Source organism: Danio aesculapii, chromosome 5, assembly GCF_903798145.1.
Source record: "Danio aesculapii chromosome 5, fDanAes4.1, whole genome shotgun sequence".
Classification (NCBI taxonomy): Eukaryota; Metazoa; Chordata; class Actinopteri; order Cypriniformes; family Danionidae; genus Danio; species Danio aesculapii.
The window spans coordinates 59,238,193-59,260,372 of NC_079439.1; the positions used below are offsets into that span (position 1 = coordinate 59,238,193).

Below are 22,180 nucleotides of genomic sequence, written 5' to 3' on the forward strand. Positions count from 1 at the left end.
CTTGAGGTTTAAGAACTTGTTAACCTGGTTAAAAACTTTTTCAATGATTTTGCCAATAAAATGGAGATTTGAGATGGGCCTGTATTGCTCAATAGGGTGTTATCCAGGTTGCTCTTCTTCAAGAGGGGTTTAACAACTGCAGTTTTAAGAGAGTTTGGAAAAATCCCTGAGAGAAGTGAAGCATTTACTATTTTAGAAGATCAATTTCTAAACAGGTAAACACAGTTTTGAAGAATGATGTGGGGAGCGTGTCAAGACTGCAGGTTGATGTTTTCATAATTTGCATAATCTTTTCTAAGATTTTACCATTAATTGCCATGAAATCAGACATAATGTCTGATTTCTTAAGTTGTGGTTGAGCTAGTCTGACGTCGACACGACATGGCTGATTGGATGAGCTGATTGCCTTTCTGATATTATTGATCTTGTCAGTAAAGAAATGAGCGAACTCATTACATTTGCTTTCAGAGAGTAGTTCACTGGGAATCCTACTGGGGGGGGGGGGGGGGGTTGTAAGTCTCTCTATCGTTGCAAAGAGAGTGCGAGAATTTAAGTTGCTGTTCATAAGGCTTTAAAAGAAAGTCTGTCCAGCAGTGTTTAGTTCCATATTAAAAGCATGAAGACTGTCTTTATAGATATTATAATGGACTACTAGTTTCGTCTTCCTCCACATACGTTCAGTTTTTCTGCACTGTCTTTTCATCATTTGAATTTCTGTTGAGTTTCTCTAAGGGGCTCTCTGTCTGCCAGTAATCTTGAATTTTAACAGGAGCAATATGATCTTTGACATTCTTAATTTTAGAGTTAAACAAATCAAGGAGAGAATCAACAGAGTATGCAGATATACTTGGTGCTAGCGATATGGCCTTCATAAACTGCTCACTAGTGTTCTCATTTATGCATCTCTTTCTGACAGAGACAGATCTGTCTTAAATAGCTGGAGTGATCAATATATCTGGTAGTGACACACAAGCAATGCTTTAATACACACACACAAACACACGCACACACGCACACGCACACGCACACACACACACACACACACACACACACACTCAAGGTCTAAAGAGGTCAGGCCTACTGACATGCATTTGCTGAAGAGAAGCTCCGCTAGTCTGGCCCACCGAACGTGGTAGGTGATGGAGATTCGGGTGGCGATCTGCAGTAACAGGTCCTGTACGATGCAACCCCCCTTCACTAGCCTGCTCTGACTCACTTACAGGAACCTCTGGTTCAGGCCCCACAATGGATCCCTGTTTCCTGGGACATACCTCCTCTTGCTGTGCATGAGGTGGAGTATATGGCAGTTCTGTGGGCTATGGCCTAGATACAACTTGGCTTCTGCAGTGTACTACCGCCACCAAATCTACTTCATCCTCAACCAATGAAGGGGCATCTCTAACTGGATCCGGCAGAGGATTAGCGTGGTTACCAAGCTCACCAGTACTCCGAACTACTCTACGTTTCAAAGAGAGCGATGGACATTCTTCACCCTGGACGGGTCACCACACCACCCTCTGGTGGCGCCCTAGTTACCTGGTAAACCACTGGGCTCCACAAGTCCTGGATCTTGTGATGACCTCTTACCCCTAACACAGAGGTATACCAGTTGACCCTCCCCCAGTGGCTCATCACGAACAGTCTGATCGTGTTGGGCCTTCCGCCTATCAGTCATGTCTCGTTACAGCTCTCAAAAAAATCTAAGTTTAAAGGAGCTGTTTATTCAGAACTGCTGCGCTACAACTGTCATCTAGCCAAGTTTCATTTAAATACATAAAATTGTAGCGGAGTGGTAAGTTGGGAGAAAATTAATACTGAATTAAAGCTGACTACGCCAGTTACCTGGTAAACCACTGGGCTCCACAGGTCTTGGATCTTGTGACGACCTCTTACCCCTAAATCACAGAAGTATACCAGTTGACCCTCCCCCAGTGGCTCATCACGAACAGTCTGATCGTGTTGGGCCTTCCGCCTATCAGCCATGTCTCGTAACCACTCTAGTGCACCTGCGAAGGCTACTTGTAGTCGGGTCTGGTGTTCTATAACCCATTCATGCACACTGCCCTCCTGTGGCTCCGGTATTCTGCCAGAAAGTCGACAGGCAACCTTGGTTCCTGGCCAAACATTAAAAAGTGAGGCGATTTTTTTTTTTTTTTTTTTTTTTTTTTTTTTTTTTTTTTTTTTTTTTTTTTTTTTTTTTTCCCAGTGGCATGATGAGGGGCGCTGTTATAGCTAAACACTACCTGGGGGAGACAAGCCACCCAATCTCTCTTCCTAGAAATTAGTAGAGTGCGCAACAGATTATGTAAAGTGCGGTTTAAACATTCACATAGGTCATTGCCGCCTGGATGACCCGGTGTAGTCTGAGACTTTTCTACAAGTCACACAGCTGACGTATTAGGTGTGACTCAAAGTTTCACCCTGGTCAGAGTGGAGGTACCCTCGGATCCCAAACCGGTAAAACCACTCATTAACCAGGACACGGGCCACGGTCTCCGCGCGCTGATCTCTTGTTGGAACAGCTAGGGTGTACTTACTAAAAACATCCGTCATTACTAGGACATTTTCAATACCTGTACTTGTTGGTTCTAATACAGTAAAATCTAGCGCAAGAATGTCATTTGGCCTGGAGGACAACAATCGTCCCATAAAACCCTTAGCTAGAGGCCGTGTATCTTTGGCAGCCTGACAACGCTTGCACTCCTGACACCAACTCGCCACGTCAGAAGTTAATCCTGGCCAGTAACACCTCTGTCGTATCAGTTCTGTGGTGCGCTCTATGCCCTGGTGGCCATGTTGCTAATGCTAAAATCTCAGATCTTAAAGTGACAGGCAAGACTAATTGAAAAGCTTCCTCCTTACCATTGGGGTAATAAACCTGCCAATAAAGCACCCCCTAATCGATCAACGGATTCCACTGTCGGAGCAGAATCAGGGCTGACTTGGTTAGATGCTGACGTTCTTCATAAATTGAACGAGTACATCGTTTCAAAATCGGCAAGACTTCCTGGATCACGGGGTCCGCTGCCTGCAACAAGCTCAAATCAACAGCAGAATAACCAGGTAGTGTCGAGATCACACACTGAGTTACTACCCCAGCAGACCCCAATTCAGTTAGCCGCCGCAATGACTAGAAAAATCAAATACAGCCAGTTAAGTACAGCTACATAACCCAATGCTAAAGGAAAAGCAAAACAATGTCTACCTGCTGGAATGGAAGGGGCAGAGGCGGAACCTGCTTTAATACACACACACACACACACACATCCAAATCCTCCCTTATATACATACCCAAGAGTTATATGATTGCATAATAGAAAAATCACTTGCAACTGACACCAAGTGACCCAGGTGGATCACAGGGTCCGCTGCCTGCAACAAGCTCAAATCAACAGCAGAATAACCAGGTAGTGTCGAGATCACACACTGAGTTGCTACCCCAGCAGACCCCAATTCAGTTAGCCGCCGCAATGAATCGGGGATAATTGTGCCTGGGGCAACCCCTTCCAAGACACCCAGCACCACAGGGTCTCGTCGCGAAAGTGCATTAGCATTTCGGTTAGCCCTACCTGAACAATACTTTATCTCGAAATCAAACGCAGCCAACTGTGCGGCCCAGCGCAGCTCTGCAGCCCCAAGCTTTGCAGTGGTCAGGTGGCTAAGGGGGTTATTATCTGTGAATACCAGACACTTGTTACTCAACAAATTCTCCGTCATGGCCCACTTAAGCGCAACAAATTCCAGCTTCATTGAGCTGTAATTGGACATGTTGCGCTCCGTGGGCCTTAAACTGCGGCTAGCGTATGCGACTGGGCTTACCTTGCCTTCAAATTCTTGGGAGAGGACTGCCCCCAGCCCCTGATACCTAGCGTCCACTTCCAAAATAAAAAGGCTTGGAAAAATCTGCATAGGCAAGCACAGGAGTGGTGGTTAATTTTTACTTCAACCTTGCAAAGCTTTTATTACAGCGCTCTGTCCAAGCACTAACAAAACGTTTCGCCATCTGCTTGCCTTTTACCCCAGCAAAGTCACCAACCAATTTATGCAGAGGGGCAGCCAACTTGGCAAATCCTTCTACAAACCTTTTATAGTAGCTGGCAAACCCAAGGAAGGATCTCAGCTTGGTGACACTAGACGGACATGGCCAATTGACTACTGCCTCGATTTTGCTGGGATCGGTGGCTATCCCCTTAGAGGAAATTACATGCCCCAAGTATTTTACTTCTGGTTTCATGAAGGCACATTTCTCCAATTTAACCTTCAGCCCTTCACACTTCAAACGGCCCAGGACAAGCTTTAGCCTGTCCACATGCTGAGAAACTGAAGTGGAGAACACAACAATGTCATCCAGATATAACAGTAATGACAGACACTGCTGGTCTCCAAACAGTCACTCCATAAGCCGCTGGAATGTGGAGGGGGCATTGCACAACCTGAAGGGCATCCGATTCCACTCGAACAGCCCAAACGGGATACAGAAAGCAGTCTTAGGCCTATCTCCCTCGCTGACAGGGACTTGGTTATACCCACTTGCCAGATCCATAGTGGAAAACCAGCAAGCCCCGGTCAGCACGTTCTGTGACTCCTCAATTCTCGGCAGGGGGAATGAATCCCACCTAGTCTTGGCATTTAGCTGATTGTAGTCTACGCACATACATAAACTACTGTCCTCCTTTTTAACCAAAACTTTTGAGGAGGCATAGGGACTAGAACTTTCGCGGATTACTTGAGACTCTAACAGCTGGTTAATGTGAGCTCTAATCACCTCATACTCCGAAAGGGGGTACCCGGCGATGTTGCTGCCTCACTGGAACGTCGTCTATCAAGAGGGATATTATGAGAAATTAGGTTAGTACATTCCAAGTCACCCTCATGTTCAGAAAATACTCCCTGATACTTTGTTAACAAAACCCTAACCTTAGCTTGCTCTGATGCTGACAAAGCTGTCAAATCCAAGGCCTCAATTTGCGCAGAGACTGTGGCACTCGCCACTTGGGTAGCCTGGGAATAAGCACCTACCATCAAGGGTCTAACTTCCGTTACATCTGCTGACAGGCTTACTACATGCATTCCACTCAGTGTACCTAGAACTCTGTGTGGGAAAAGTAACACATTGGATGAGCCTACATTTACCACCGGCACATACACTGAACTCCCGATGACCTGTACCAAGGAAAGGGATACCAATAACTCTTCTGGCAGCCCTGACTCTGTCGATTCGAACAGCACCATTGTACCAGCTAACTGCTCAGCGCAAGTTGCTGCAACAAATCTTAGAGCTCCGCCTGGAACCCTGCATGCCCGAGGACCACGCACTTTCACCCTTACCGCATGTTCAAGGGAACGCTGTACCCTCATGGCAGTACTGTAAGGCTTGGAAGACAGTTGGTGAAGCACTAGAAACAGGGGGACAGTCAAACAAATTAGGTCCATGTTGGCCAAAAAGCTCCTGGTAGCAGCGCCTAAGAACATTCATGCCCAAAAAGCCTGGGGCTTGAAGGTGCAAGCCCCCAGGAGGGTCTCTGACCACCAGAACCCCACATCGAGGTACCAGTTTACCTCAAAGTTCGACATCCAGCTCAACATTGCCAATGTAGGGGATAGAAAGGACATTTGCAGCCCTTAGCTGTAACCACGAACACGACCTCAACCAATCTTGACCCCATGGCTCAAAATGCTGAACAAAACAACTTTTTGTAATGGTTGACACCATCGAACCAGTGTCAATTAAGCACGGAACCGACACACCACCAATTAACACATCCAAATGTGGACATGACGACATTAAATTTAAGACTGAATTAGACTGAAATATGTTGGAGCCAACATTTTCCCCAGCCGAGCTGCGGCTCTTCAGCACGACGAGAACTAGTTTTCTGAGACATGTGTAGAGGGCAACTGCCTAACTACACGGGCCCCCGACTCATCCCCAGAACTCATAGATGTCTGTGATGGAATCTGTTCGTTCTCGCAGTCTCGTGCAAATTGACCTGGTTTCCGGCAACGTCTACAAATAACAGGACCATTACGAAAAGAGGGGGGAAGGGATCGTGAACTAGAGCCCTGTAACAGGGCAACACTCTGTGTAAGCTGGTTCAACTGTTCTTGTTGCAACCTCAACATTTCTTTAAGCTGTCCCATTTCAGATGATTCAGGTGGACCACCACTACTAGACAGTACACCCCCGATACCTTGTACTGAAACCCCTGTGCCAGAGGGAGAGATAAACTTCATCCCCTTGCCCCGCCTGGTGTGCCCTCCCATTTCCCCTGGATGGCTTCGCTATGTACCTCTAACAAAGTCACAAGCATACTCGACAAATTGATCTCTCAACAAAATATCAGAGTTGGGCATAACAGTGGGGGATTTTTCCTTTACCTTCTCTAGGAGGCCCATCAGTGCCAAAGAGAATTCCAACAAGGTCTCTCCTTCCTGCTGCCCCCTAGAGAAAAACGCTTCCTGTAGGGCAACATAAGATTGAAAGCATCCATATAGCTCACACAAAATGGAATCCATTTTTTCTGAATCCCCCCTTTCTGAAGCAAAGCGATGACGGATCTCTTTACTCGCCTCCCCTGCCAAGTGATCAAACTGATCAGCAACAGACAAATGCCGAATTCGAATAAAAGCTTTTGCTTCATAGATCCACTGATTTATGTTAACACCAGGCTTACCATGGAAAATTAGGCACTTTCTATCCCTAGGAATAAACACAAATCGCTCAGTTATCGGAATGTTTGCAGACTAATCACTTAACGGTGCCAAATTTTCTCTGGAAGACTGTGGGACTCGGTGGAATAACACTACCGTGTTCTTGGCGCAACGGCACATTTTCTGATTGCAGTTGTGAAACGAGGTCACGTAACTGGTGCAATTCCTCCTCCATTTTGTTTAGCTATTTATATCAAAAACTCACCAAGGTACTGGAATGCTCCAAGTCAAGTGATACTGCTGCTTTGTCACCTGCACTAAACACAAACAAAAACAAACCCACTACTAATCCACAAATACGATAAATAACTGAAAAAAATACACAATGTATCTAAAAATGGATCCACGTCTCAGACCAATTATCAAACACACACCCTGCCGACTACACCAGAATGTAGCGGAGTGGAAAGATGGGAGAAAATTAATACTGAATTGAAGCTGACTACGCCACCCTGATCACATGGAATTTAACACAGGTTCTTGGTGTAAGGAACAGGCATGAGACCTGAATACCAAAAATACAAAACTTTTTATTTTCCTTAATCACCTAATATAAAAATTTCTTTTTAAAAACTCAGTCTCCAATAGTAGCAGCAGTCACCTCAAAGAACAAGACAGTAGGAGTTAGAGGCTTACCAGTGGCAGCTAAACTAGTTAAGTAGCACCAAACTCCACAAAAATACAAATGGTCTTACCGCAAGTGCACCACACACACTCACACAAGCATAGGTGAGCACAACACACACACTGCACTCCGTGTCATGTCCCACCACCGCACATGAGGGACAACTAGTGGCCTGCCTGGAAGCCTCGACTCCTACAATTCAAAAAGGACAATTAACAATTGTACAGGATTACAATCTCACAAATAAGTACATTCATAGAAATATCTCCTTACAGGAGAGAAAAACGCAAAATAATAATAATAATACCAATAATAATAATAGAAACCCCAATTTAAACTTAAGCAAAAGAATAAACGTTTGAGAGGAAATGCAAATAAAGACACAAAACAAGCACAGATGAGGAAAAATAATAAGCACAGAAAACACACAGACGAGCTCGCGCACATCACACACACACAAATGTATCAGCTGCTACACAGCTATTCCTATATTGATACACAAATTACTGAATCCGTGTGTAAAGTTCTCATTGTGAATACAAATAGCACCAGTGATTCACAGTGCGATATTTGGAATCTTCACGCTATAGTTCGCACATTAATCCAGTATCAGAGAATGAAAGCACGCATCAAAAGTCAAAACAGACTCCAAAGCAGCATACTCAAACGGACTTCAAAAGCAGCAGTATCACAAGTGTTGCTCCACCAGACTCTCCAACAGTCCGCCCACACTCAGTTATCCCTCCTAAGCGGATAACAAGATGTAAAACATTGTACAATAGTACTGAAAAGTACAGTTAGCCCAGGAATAAAGAACGATCCTGCTGAGGTTACAGTGACAACGACAAGCCACAACAAATCTATCCACAGACACTAGGAAATCAAATACAGCCAGTTAAGTACAGCTACACAACCCGATGCTAAAGGAAAAGCAAAACAATGTCTACCTGTAGGAACGAAAGGGGCAGAGGCGGAACCAGCGGGACTCCGGTAGTGATGCACAAGCGGTGCTTCAACACACACACACACACACACACACACACACACACACACACACACACACACACACACACACACACACACACACGCCCAAATCCTCCCTTATATACACACCCAAGAGTTATATGATTGGATAATAGAAAAATCACTCGTAAATGACACCAAGTGACCCCGCTACAATCTCAAGGCAATTTGTGTTGATAAAATCATTGACTAAAAGTGACTTATTGTTAAGTGATCGGATGTTTTTGCTATACGGCCTGAAGAAGTCTTCGGTTTTCTGTCACGTTATTCAACACTGCGTAGAGAAAGCTACAGACACACTGGGTTCCTGCTTGTTCTGTAAACATCTGATAAAGACTCTGTTATCTAAGCAGGCACCCGAGACACATTACGGAGAGCTGTGTTGTGTTCACCAGCTGCATTGTTGTTTGGGCCCTGGCGGTGTAGCAAAAGTCGAAGGGCTCTTCCAGGTGGGCTCAGAGGTGGTTGTGGAGCAGGCCGCTTTTTGGTTGGTTACTGGGGGCTTGCGGCAATGGAGTGTAAAAGTTTAGTTCCAGCATACACCAGTTCCTCCATCTTTTTTGAAAAACCCAAGAGAGGCGAGCAAGGTGACAATGAGAGCGTGTCTGGTGACAGAGGCTGTGGCTCTGGAGATTCTGGCTGCTGAAATATGTTTTTCTGGCTGTTTTCTTGAGGATAATTTTTGAGTGACGAGACTTGATGCTGTTCTATTTCGTTCTTCCTGACCGCCAGAGGCAGTGCTTCACACTGGATATCATCCCATCGCAGATGTACAGGTCGAGTCTAATACAAACAAAGTCCCTCATGACTAGGAAGACTCGGGATCCTTCCTTATTTAATTCCGTAACTTTCTGCAAACTGTCCCTATAATCTTCTCGAGCGTATGTACTACAGGTCAGAGAATTTTAAGGAAGACACGCTAAAGCCATTATCAGCCTCGTAACAATTCAGTTGTTGGTGTTACGTGACTACTCGTCCTCCAGAGGCTGCATTGGTTCAGTTAAGGTTCTTAAAAATAAGGTGAGTATAATTACACGTCTGCTTTGTTGCAGCCATAGAGTGATTTTCGCTTGGGTTGCTACTGTATACTACACGAGTACTGCAGCAAGAGTGATTACGCTCTGCGGTGAGGTATTTATGTTCCACGAGTGTGTGTGCGCGTCTCTGTTGAATATATTACTGAGTGGTGAATCAGCTCCTCTGCGTTGTTATAGCTGTTCAGGGTGTGTTCGCCCGGGGGCGCTATTTGACTGTGTTGTAATTTCTTGCAACAGTATATTAAGAGTGACTGCTCTGTTGTCAGTTCTTGTGATTCATTGATTATAGTTTTTAGCTTGATTTAAAAAAATAAAAATAAAATAAAAAAATGGAAAAATCATCTCAGTTATGCACATTGTGCATGGCTATTATGCAAAAGGATGATGGTCATGATTGCTGCCCATCCTGCTTGGGTTTGGAACACCTGAAACAGAGTCTCACAGAGGATGCCTGCATGAATTGCAGAGTTTTGTCTTGGGAAAGGAGGACTTCGAGAATAGCTTCAGTGGAAGGGCTGTTGGTTGATGCTCCGCCAACACCACCCCCACCACGTAAGGTGATAACCAAACGAAAGCATACTGTGGATGCAGGTGCTATTTTGAGATCAAAGGATCCATTAGCTAAGAAGATGGATGTGTTAACTGCTGAGTTTGCCCAAATTAAATCACTTATTATGAACTTACAATCGGGAGAAAAGCTAGTTTCATCAGTTGAAAACCCCACTTTACAGTTACCTGTTTCTGAAGAGGATGCTATATCGATGGCTGCTTCTCAAAGCCAGTTTTTCGAGGAAGGTGAAAGTTAAATTACTGCAGAAAATCAGTCTCCGCTTTCTTTAGACGAATCTCATGATACTGGTGGATCTATAGAAAGCTCTCAGTCAGAGCAAGAAGTAGTGAAAAGAGCACTTCGGGCAGCATTGGCCCGCTTGGGTCTTGATACAGCCCCATCAGCAGCCCCACCAACTTCAGCTTTCTTTAGGGGTATGGTTCAACCATCTGCTCTCACAATTCCACCATCAAAGGATTATATTGAGGAACAACATAAATGTTGGGCTAATCCAAAATCCCCGACCCACCATACAAGTGCCAGCAGGGCCTTGGCTGCGATGCAAGATGCAGATATTTTTGGGCTGGGTCAGATGCCTAAGGTTGATCCTATCATTGCTTCTTTTGTTCTTTCTCCGGATGAGGTTGTGAAACCTAATGTCCGCTGCCCAAGGCCTCAGTGTCATATTACAGATGATCTTCTTATACAGGCATATAACACTGCGGCGCGTATGGGTCGCATTGGCAACTCTCTCTCTCATTTTGTATTAGCAATGTCTCAATCTCTGCAGTCAGCTGAGAGAGACACTATAGTCCAAGACTTCAGTGATGCTACTTTACAATCAGTGGCTTTCATGTCAAGAGAACTGGGTAGACTTATGTCAACACTCACACAAGCGCGACGACAGGTCTGGCTTGCTCAATCACCTCTGTCTAAATCCTGTAGGAAGACTCTGAGAGACTTACCAGTAGTTCCTGGAGAGATTTTTGGCCCAGTAGCTCAACAGACATTAGAACGTAGTGTACAGGCCAATCAGACAAGACAGCAATATGCAGACCTAGGGAGAGGTCCGTCAACTCGCTTGCAGTACAGGCAGACTCCTAGGTGCAATGAAGCACCACAATTTCAAACTCCTACAAACCCAGCAGGTGTCCGTAGAAGCCAGCCTCAGCACTTGGAAAGGTTTCTTGGGGTAGAACAATCCGTTCAGCGACCTCAAGGACAGGGCCGACAATCTTTTCAGGCCCTGAGGGGCAGAGCACCAACCCAGCTGCCTTTCAGGAATAATAAAGGCCAGAGACGCAGGACCTGAAGGTCTGCGGCCGTCTGTCGGACTTTTTTCTCATCAGCAGCTCAAGTACTAGGAGACAACAACCTCAGACACTTGGGTTTTAGCAACTTTAGTTCAGGGATACAAGTTGCAGTTCCGACGGCGGCCTCCCACTTTCAGAGGGGTTAGAATGACTTCAGTCCCAACAGCACGAATGCCTTAAAACTATAAATAAAAAATTTTCTACAGAAAGAAGCGATTGAGCTAGTAAAATGGTCAGAATGACTCAATGGGTTCTATTCAATATACTTTGTCATCCCAAAAAAAGACGGTGGAATGAGACCTATACTCGATCTTCGTTCTCTCAACAAGTTTCTAAAGGTATTACCCTTTCGCATGTTGCACGTAACAGATGTTCTCCAGTCAGTCAGACAAGGACAATGGTTCACCACAATAGACTTTAAGGATGCTTACTTCCATATTCCGATCACCCCACAGCACAGACCGTTCCTACGGTTTGCATTCCAAGAACAGGTGTATCAGTTCCGGGTACTTCCATTCGGGCTGTCTCTATCACCAAGGGTCTTCACCAGGTGCGTTGCAGCAGCACTTGCCCCAGTGCAAGACAAAGGATTACAAATACTCCCATATCTGGACGACTGGCTTCTTTGCTCTCATTCTCAGGAGCAGGCAGTGGTAGATGCTGCTCAGTTGCTTTCCCACATTGCCCAACTGGGCCTGGAAGTGAACTTCAGCAAGAGCCAGTTAACTTCAACTCAGTACATAAAGTACATTGAGATTGTACTGGACTCCCAATTGATGATAGCCTTCCCAACAGAACAGCAGTCGGATGCTATTCTGCTTCTCATTCAACGATTCCGAAACCAAACCAAGCTACCATTCAGGTGCTTTCTCAGACTCATGGGTATGCTGGAAGCAGCAGCTTCGGTCATACCATTGGGCCTACTCTCACTTCGTCCCTTTCAGAGGATTGCACTTAGATCCCATGAGGCACAAGAACACAATGGTCAAAGTAACACAGAAAGGCTTTCTCACATTGCAACCATGGAGGAATAGAGCTTATCTAAAACAAAGAGTTGCTCTGGGCAGGATTCCATCTCGTCGGGAGGTTGTCCAGACCGATGTTTCCCTTTCAGGCTGGGGGCAGTTTGGAGGCACAGAATAATCAGAGGGCATTGGAACTCCAAGCAAAAAGGAGAGAACATAAACACCCTGGAATTACGGGCAGTGATGCTGGCATTGAAGTATTTTGCTCCGAATCTGTTAGGCAGGCATGTTCTTGTCAGGTCAGACAATACTTCAGTTATTTACCACATCAACCATCAAGGGGGCACAAGGTCCAGCCAGTCTCTTCGAGTATCACAGAAACTGTTGACCTGGGCATTTCCTCGGTTGGCAAGCCTCAGAGCAATGCACATACCAGGGGTGAACAATGCAGTGGCAGATTTCCTGTCACGTCACAAGCCTCCAGAAGGGGAGTGGAAACTCAACACAGAGGTAGTGGAGATGATATGGCAATGGTTTGGCAGGGCAGAAGTAGACCTTTTTGCGTCAGCAGCGTCAACCCAGTGCCCTCTCTGGTTTTCTCTGTCAGAGGAGTCCAGCCCCCTAGGGCAGGATGCTCTAGCACACGACTGGCCACATCAGCTACTGTATGCCTTCCCTCCAATACCGCTGATATTGGCAACTGTTCACAGAGTCTTTCAAGGGTGCCACAGGGTTCTGTTAGTAGCACCAAACTAGCCGGGGAGACCTTGGTTCCCAATGATGCACAGGCTCCTAGAAGGGAAACCCTGGAGCCTTCCCAGGAGGAGGGACCTCCTCCACCAGTTGGGGGGTCAGATTTGGCACCCGAATCCGGACCGCCTTCAGCTTTGTGCTTGGCCTCTGAGGGGCCAGAATCACTTTTAAGAGTTTGTGATCAGGAGGTGCAAAACACTATAATGAACTCTAGAGCTCCTTCCACTAGGAGCGCTTACGCTTATAGGTGGAAGCTGTTCTCAAATTGGTGTAAAGAGGAAAACATATCCCCAGAAGAATCCCCTGTTCCCTTGGTGTTACGTTTTTTGCAATCTCTGCTGGAAAACAATCGAGCAGCTTCCATGCTGAAAGTCTATGTAGCTGCAATTTCAGCGCATCATGTTAAAGTAGAGGGTCACACATTGGGATCTCATACCTTGATTACTCAATTTCTAAGAGGGGTATAGCGATTACGACCCCCGAAGAAAATTAGAGTACCTTCATGGGATTTGAGTCTAGTCTTGAAATCCCTTACACTACCTCCATTTGAACCCCTGGAGCACAGTGACTTAAAGTGGCTATCATTGAAAACTGCTTTTCTTTTAGCAATTACTTCGGCAAAGCGAGTGGGTGAGCTACACGCATTATCTGTCAATACAACCTGCATGCGTTGGAATGCAGATAGTTCAGCAGTGACACTGTGGCCAAACCCAACTTTTCTCCCCAAAAGACTCAGCCTTTTTCCAAAACCAAGCAATTGAATTGGCAGCATTTAATCCTCCCACAGAGGATACAGAAGAAGGAACTAATTATAAACTTATGTGCCCAGTAAGAGCCCTTCGTTACTATATCAGAGCTACGAAAGAGGTTCGTCAATCAGACCAACTTTTTCTCTGTTTTGGGGGCAGGAGAGGTCAGCCCCTCTTAAAGCAGAGACTTTCACATTGGGTGGTTGAGGTTATCACTCATGCTTACAAATCAAATGGATACCCACTACCATCAGGAGTGAAGTGTCATTCCACAAGGGGTATATCGACATCTTGGGCTGCAATAAAGGGTGTTCCCCTAAATGATATTTGTGCAGCGGCTTCTTGGTCGTCTACGAATACCTTTTCCAGATACTACAGATGTAATGTGGCTACATTGAACACTTTTGAAACCACTGTCCTGTGGGGACCTTCAACTTCCTAAAGGTAAACAACCTCCTCATGACCTTGTGGCTATAAGTCATCCAGTGTGAAGCACTGCCTCTGGCGATCAGGAAGAACAAAATAGAACGAGATTTACGTATGTAAATGCGGTTCTATGAGTTCTGGATGACCGCCAGAGTTCTCTGTCACTCGGAGTCTAGGCGAGAAGATTCCATAGGGACAGTTTGCAGGAAGTTACGGGATTAAATATGGGAGGATCCCGAGTCTTCCTAGTCATGAGGGACTTTGTTTGTATTAGACTCGACCTGGGCATCTGTGATGGGATGATATCCAGTGTGAAGCACTGCCTCTGGCGGTCATCCAGAACTCATAGAACCGCATTTACATACTTAAATCTCGTTCTGATGCGTCACAGTCTGTCTGTGTTGAGCAGAGGGCCAGTGACAGTGTCTCTATCAACAGTGGGTGTTTTGGCTGCGTGGCGTTATCACTGTCCTTGGGGAATTCGTCAGCCCCAAGTCCACTTGGGAGCTGATTTGAGGTGGTCATTCGGACATTTGCTAGGTGTATGTGTGCCATTTTGGTTGAGTTCAGTGGCACACACAGCTTATGGATGATGAGGGACAAAAAGATATTGTCCTTTAGCACCTTTGCACCAAGTCTGTTTGGATGAAGGCCGTCTGATGTAAACAGTTGTCTTTGGTTCCAGAAGAGATTGAAGTTGTCAATAAAATTCAGTCATTTCCCGTTACACGTTTGCTGTAGCTATACATTAAGGCCAAGAAGCCATGAAAAGATATTTGTCCCTCTTGCAGGGAGTGGTTCACTGATGAACGGCACCTTGTTTTTGCCATTTGTTATCATGCTCATTATTAACAGTTTTCTGTTTTTTCTGTGCTCAAAACAGTGTCAGGAGTAGATTTATGAGACTCACCGGCTATATGCTGTGAGGGTCTACAATCAAGCTGTCCTGTATAATCCGGCACTTCTGGTCGGATCGCAAGTAACTTTGTTTCAAGAACTGCAATCTTTTGTAGAAGTTTGTGGAAGTTTGTACAGCAGTGAGAATCTGAATTAATCCAATCCAGAGGCATTTTCACAGCCATGTTTTCTATTCTCAGGAATGTAAGCAACTGGTAGCGGGAGGATTGTTTAGACGATAATATCCCTCTTGTTAGTAAAGCTATATTCCAGAAAGTTTGTAGATTTGATGTTGATCTTCAAGCTGTGTCGTTTGAGCACTGTGCTGAAAGGCTCAAGTTAAAATTAGGGTATAAAATATAAAAGTAAGTGTGCAAAGAGTAGAGCAGTGGGTAAAGACGTCCGAACAGTAGCAAAGCAGGAAGTGATGAATTAGTTAAAATGATTAAAGTAATGTTTTCGATTTATTTTTAAATAAATGAGGAAATTATTCATGGCAACTTGGTAATACAGTTTGATATATTTACCTTCGGCTCACGGCCTCCATCAAGTTTGTTTTTTGGTCCTTTATTAGCACTCATGGTTTAGTGTTTGACAATTACAGCTTTCCAGAAGAATATAAAAAAAATTGAAATAAAACTAATGTAGCTCTAGAAAACTTTAGGCAGAAAAATGCCAGAAAAAAAGGTTTTAGCTAAAATATTGCTTCAAATCAGTCAGCTAATATCTCTGTTATATACTCTCTAATATCAGAAAGCAGTCCACAGACCTGAGGCTCTAGTGCATCCAGTGGCGGATTTAGGCATGGGCAATATGGGCGATCGCCTTGGGCGGCATCTTGCTGGGTTCGGCACGGGGAGCCTGTGCATCATTGAGAAAAAAAAGTCCCCTAGTAAAAGCATTGAGATACGATTTACTTTGTGCAAGTGTACATTTAGAGTGGCAATCCCAGAATAATGGCATTAGGGGCCATTCACATTTGGCATCTTATGCACACACAAGTTTGTTATTCTCTTTGCAGAAAACCATTCCCGTTCTCCTGTGTGAATCCCGGTTGTTTGCATGCACGCCGATAAAATACTCGCTGCTCATGCGCTGTGAAACTGGAGTAAAAGCCATTTATGTAGAGGTGTCTGCACGCAGCAAGTTTTGCAAGTTGACAAAACTAAAGGTTATGTAATATTATGAAGATGGTAATTTCACTACGCCTGCCTATAAAGCAGTAAGGAGGAAAAAAGAATCAGGGAGATAAGACTATAATATTAATTCTCGGCAATGAGTCTGGTCTAAGACAACACATAGTTTTATAAAATGCATTTATTTTTTGTATTCTATAGAATTGTCATAATTAATATTCATGCAAAAGATTTCTTAAGTTATCTTAGCATATCACTTTAGTTGTTACATTGCTTTTCAGTTACATTTAGGATTGATTTTTGTTATTTATTTAGAATAATAACTGTATATTAAAAATAAGAATAATAAGAAATAATAATAATAGTAAATAAATTGTTATATTCAATGAAAAATAAATATAATAGCACCAACCCCCACCTCTGATACATCAAACCTCCACCACAAACTGCTGGGATGGATCAGGGGCAACAAGGATGGGAGTTGAAATGAAGCAGCTTTTCAGTTTGGCAAACAACTTATGCTGCGCTGGACCACCTAAATGGTGTCTTGGTGGAGGTTAAGGAAGTCAGAGGTGCGGCTAGCTGGCTGAAACTGCAAATTGAATAGAATGTTGGTAAATAAGCCAGTCAATAACAGCCTGAATTTTCTCTGGATCCATGCGCATCCCCTGGACCAGGAGTGCCCAAACTTGGTCCTGGAGGGACGGTGTCCTGCATAGTTTAGCTTCAACTTCTTTCAACACACCTGCCTGGAAGTTTCTAGTATACCTAGAAAGAGCTTCATAGCTGTTTCAGGTGTGTTTAAATGGGGTTGGAACTAAAATATGCAGGACAGCAGCCCTTAAGTACTGAGTTTGGGCACCCCTGCCCTAGACTGACATGATGTGACCCAGAAAAGGAACCGACTGTGCATGGAAAATGCATTTCTCTGCCTTGACATAAAAAAAAAATTTTCTAGTAGCCTCTGAAGCACTCTGACATGGCTCGATCAAATTCCTTCTTGGTTTTTCCCATAAAGGCTGTAAAAGAAGAGTAACACAGAAGTCTTTGTTCCCAGACTGTTGTTCCCCAGAGTTGGCTGTTCCCCATAGGTAGGCTGCCCTACCTCTAAGCAGCATGATGACAAACATAAATGTACGTTTCACATAAAATTGGTGCTGGAACAAGGGGTGGAGCAGGTACAGCAGACTGCTGGATCCTGCCGCTCTGATGGGGCATTTACACCAAATGCAGCTTGCGCGAATAAATCGCGATATTTGCATGTAATTAGACAAATTCAAGCAAATTCATTTAAATTCGCTTTATTCGCACGTGAAATTCACTTCACAGTAGATGTTGCTTCATGTCATGGGAGGGGCTTCTGTGAGTTCATCAACTCCAGAAACTGTACCTGGATGATGTAAGCTTTCAGTGGTACTTCCGACTGAGCCGGTCCTAGTGTGATGAGCCGTTTCCAATGTCGGAGGGAGCATTTCCCCTCAGGACAACAACAACAAGCACTACGTCATAATCACGCCCTTACAAGAGCAAGCTCTTGATTGGTTAAAGTGGCACAAATTTCTGCCAAATTTCAGATTTTCTAGCTTGAGTGATGCGTGCATTAAGCGCGTCAAACGCACTCAGTTTGCGCTGCTTCATTTACACGAATAGCGTAGCAGGATCACACAAGCTTGATGCTTCATCCGTGTCTAGTGTGTATGCACCATGAAGATGCTGGATCTGTGTTGCAAGCTCTGATTCCTGGGTCACCAAAGCCTGACTGGCATGACAGATTAAAAATGTGATACTCGCCACACTCATTCTCACTCTCACAAGCACAAAAATGAATTGGATCCAAATGCGAGTATCAGTGTTTATTGAAAACAAAAAACATGAGAAACTCAAAATAAATAAAAACAAAGTCTTGGATGTGACAACAAGTGAGCACGATGGTACAAGAGCAGGAGCATAATAGAACCTCAATTGCACTTAGCGTTACTCATCAAAATAAAATTTTGAAAAGTAAAGCACACCGACTGTGCCGCTCAGTGCCGCAAGACGGCACGCACATGCCAGTTTAAAGTATCGCATACCAGACGCACACATTCGCATGTGACTTAAAATGAAACAATTCAGATGCCGCTCTGTGGCGCGGCAGAAATATGAACATTGTCGTAGCTGGGGTCGCGGACAGCCGCTGACTTGCAGCGCCGGTGTGTGTACCGTGATAGAAACCTATGTTTAGGATGATAGAAACCTATGTTCTAAAATGCATGTCGCTGAGTGGTGCGGCGCTGTGCGTCACAGAGCGGCGCATCTGGGGCCTCATGTATCAACGCTGCATACGCACAAAAACTTTACGTACGCTAGATTTCACGCTCGCGTTTGGATTTACTTACGGTGAAATGAACGTGAGTGTGCGTTGGTTCACGTCAACTTCATGTCTGGCGTACGTGCATTTCTTGTGTGTGTTTGTTTTATTTCCATTTGCAACTCCTAGAGGCAATTATGTTAATTTGCACACTACAAACTATCTTTGAGCCGTGCAATGGCAGCTGTATGGGACGGGATCATCCACATGTCTAGCAGATTTATAAGGTTTCCATACCATGCAGTTGACCAGCCAAACATTAAAGCGCAATTTGCAGCAATCGCTGGTTTTCTCAATGTAATTGGAGTGATCGACTGCACGCATATTACAATAAGGGTGCCATCTGAAGACGAATTTGGATGAATCAGAAACATTTCCATTCAATAAATGTGCAAATAATATGTGACGCTCAAATGCGCTTAACATAATACACACACTTATTAATGATTCCTACTTCTTCCTTGTAATAAAGAGTAGGCAAAATCTGATATGTATTGGGGGAAAAAAGAACAATGAGTTCATCAGACGCTGGGTTCAAACTGAGTCCATGATCAAACGTGTCAAAACATGTTGCCATCTGCTTTAGGAGCTACGCCACTCACGCTACAAAATTTTACACCTTTACATCAGACCATTTCTTTTTAAATTCACTCACAGTGCGATGTTCAGACCCCAACTGCGTTAACTGCGTCAGCTAAACTCTCCCACTCTATTTTTTTCTTTTGTTATTAATTCCGGAGGACAAACTTGCAAATAACACAGTTTTTCTCCGGTCTACCTCTGATAGGAGCACCTCCAGTTCACATTCAGTTCAAAGTTTCTCTTTTTGCTTGCTTTTGCCATTGCTTTTTCGTTTGGTTTTGCCAAAGTAGAGTCATTAGGATATTCGTACAGGGGAGGAGGCAGGAAGGGGTTTTGCGCTCGTGCGCTCAGTTTCACATTAATTTGGATGTACAAAGAGAATATGCGTGGGATTCCGTGTACGCAGTGTTTCATACATCTGAATTTTTTACTGCGTACGCACATTTACAGCTTTGTGCGTATGCAATGTTTTAGTATGATTTCAACACAAGTCTTCGTACATGAGGCCCCTGGTGTGCGACCCATTTATGTTTGGATAGATCCCTAATTCTATTCATACTAGTATTACAATTCTAGAACTCTTTAATTAAATTCTTACTAGTAAAAATTGCAAAGTAATATTTCTCAATTTGACTATCATTCATTTATAATTACAGAGCTCTTCAATTGAATATGTACTAGTAAGAAACGCAGTTAGAGAACTAATTAATTAATCACTAATATTGCAATTTCTGAGCTCTTTAATTCAGTTTATACTAGTAAGAGAGCTCTGTAATTGCATTGTTTTTACTTCATAAACCTACATTAAGTATATGCTAAATTGCAAAGCTCTGTAATTGAATGAGAGAACTTTACAACTGTGTTCTTACATCTCTCTGATGGGAAATCTTACTATTAAGAATTGAATTAATGATCTCTACAATTGCATTCTTACCAGTAGCAAATTATTTAGAGAGCTCTCTAAGCTGAATTGTTACTAGTCAGAACCCAGTTATACAGCTAATTAATTTATTACTAGCAAGAATGCAACTGCAGAGCACTTTAAAACACAGAGCTCTCTAATATATTCTTAAAAATAACAACTGAATTAGAGGTCATTCTAATCTGAAGTTTTACTAATAACAATGAGATTTCAGAGCTCTCTAATTTATTTGTTACTATTAAGAATGCAATTGCAGAGCTCTCCAATTCAATTACAGAGCTCTCTAATTATAATTGTTACTATTAAAAACTGAATTAGAGAGCTCTATAATTCTTACTAGTAAAAGTGCAATTATGACATGAGTAATGCTGGTTGCTTTCTAAGTGAGTTTGGCTTGCCATAAAATCTCTTAATAAAAATGCATCAACTGAAGGTAGAGGAGGGACACAGACAGAGTTGCATATGCACAAGATCTTATATTTCCTTTGTTTTTCTATGTAAATGTAGTTCATGGACGTCCGTGACCATCTTGCATTTTTTTAGACAATGTGTCAAGTTAAAAGTGTTTTTAATGTGTTTTAAATCTATTATACTTCTACTATACTATGTACAATCTAAAATAATATTGTCAGAAATTTGCTAAATGTGCCGGCCAGAAGAGGATGGGCTCCCCCGGCTGAGTCTGGTTCCTCTCAAGGTTTCTTCCAGCTGCTACAAGAGGAAGTTTTTCCTTGCCACTGTCGCCTTTGGCTTGCTCACTGGGTTTTTTTTGAAGGCACTGAATTGCTGTTGATGCAAATATGTTGCATGTTATTTCATGTCTGTGACACAAATGCAAACCTGTGACTTGCTTGAAAAAAGAATCAAGCAGGTCATCTAATGGCCCGTTTCCACTGAGTGGTACAGTTCGGTTTGGTACGCTTTTATGGCCGTTTCCACTGTCAAAAGGCGTACCGAACCGAACCGTACCGTACCACTTTTTTGGCACCCTTTCGAAAGAGTACCAAACACCAGAAAGGGTACCAAAAAGCGGAGCCACACGCGCAGCTGAACGCTATTGGTTTACAGAGATACGTCATTTACTTGCGCAACAAGCCAGAATGAAAACCGCCATGTTTAAAATACATGCACAGCCGAGACATTACAGCGGAATTATATATACATATAATAACGAGCCATGGTCGATCCAGGCTCAAACAAACCTTGTCATCGTCTTCATAAACAGCCACAAAGCCATGGAGTAGAGCAGATTTACCCTGTGCCGCGTAGTTTTTACGAGGCAGTCTGAAGCGCAAGCGGTTTCGCTTTCTTCCTTGCGTTTGCCGCGCATCTATATCTGAAATAATACTTTTTGAGCTGATGATAATAATCTGTGCTTGATTATTGACGTGCTTTTGAAACCCGATCCTGTCAGACACTGACAAACGCGAGAGTGAAGCGCGAAAAAATAAAGGAGAAGCCGGAAAAAAGGAGCACATTATTTTTCAGCAAACATGAACAAAATGCCATGTATAACTAACTTATTATCTTCACCTTTTAGACTATTATGAACTGGGAATGATGGAATTACTGTCTAACAGAGGCTACATGTGCTGCTGAAGATTACAGACACAGATGAGAGGTTTTCACTGACTGTAGGCTATACTTTGTGTTTTTGAACCTAAATGCGGACGAAATGTCTGCTGTGTGTATTTCTTCTGTAGTTGGTAACATATCGGACACTGTAAGGGGCTGTATGTGTTTATATATGTTAATTTATTTGTTTAATATAATTACAGACGTTACAGTAGGCTGTTTCGCACTGTCATTGATCTGCAGTTATAATCAAATTGTTTATAGAAATGTTAGTAATAAACATTATACAGAGGTATTTATGTGTGTAAAGCATCTGTTTTGTGAGAAGTGCTTTTCATATGATATGTGAGCGACCTGTACAGCTTTATTGTAGACATTTCCTCGAGCGAGAATGACGTCGACTGAAACTTTGTCATACACCACGCCCACCAAAAGGGTACCCTTGTTAGTGGAAATGCAAGCCTGATAAAGGTGACCCGTACCAAACCGAACCGTACCGTACTGTACCAGTCAGTGGAAACGAGCCATAATAACATTTCAGCGTTTAATCTTCATGTTCCTGTAAA

At 43.6% G+C, this 22,180-nt stretch overlaps 1 pseudogene; it reads left to right on the plus strand.

Annotated features, from left to right (window-relative positions):
* Window positions 1-9,767: 9,767 nt before the first annotated feature.
* On the plus strand, window positions 9,768-13,148 carry LOC130228716 (uncharacterized; annotated as a pseudogene).
* The last annotated feature ends 9,032 nt before the right edge of the window (window positions 13,149-22,180 follow it).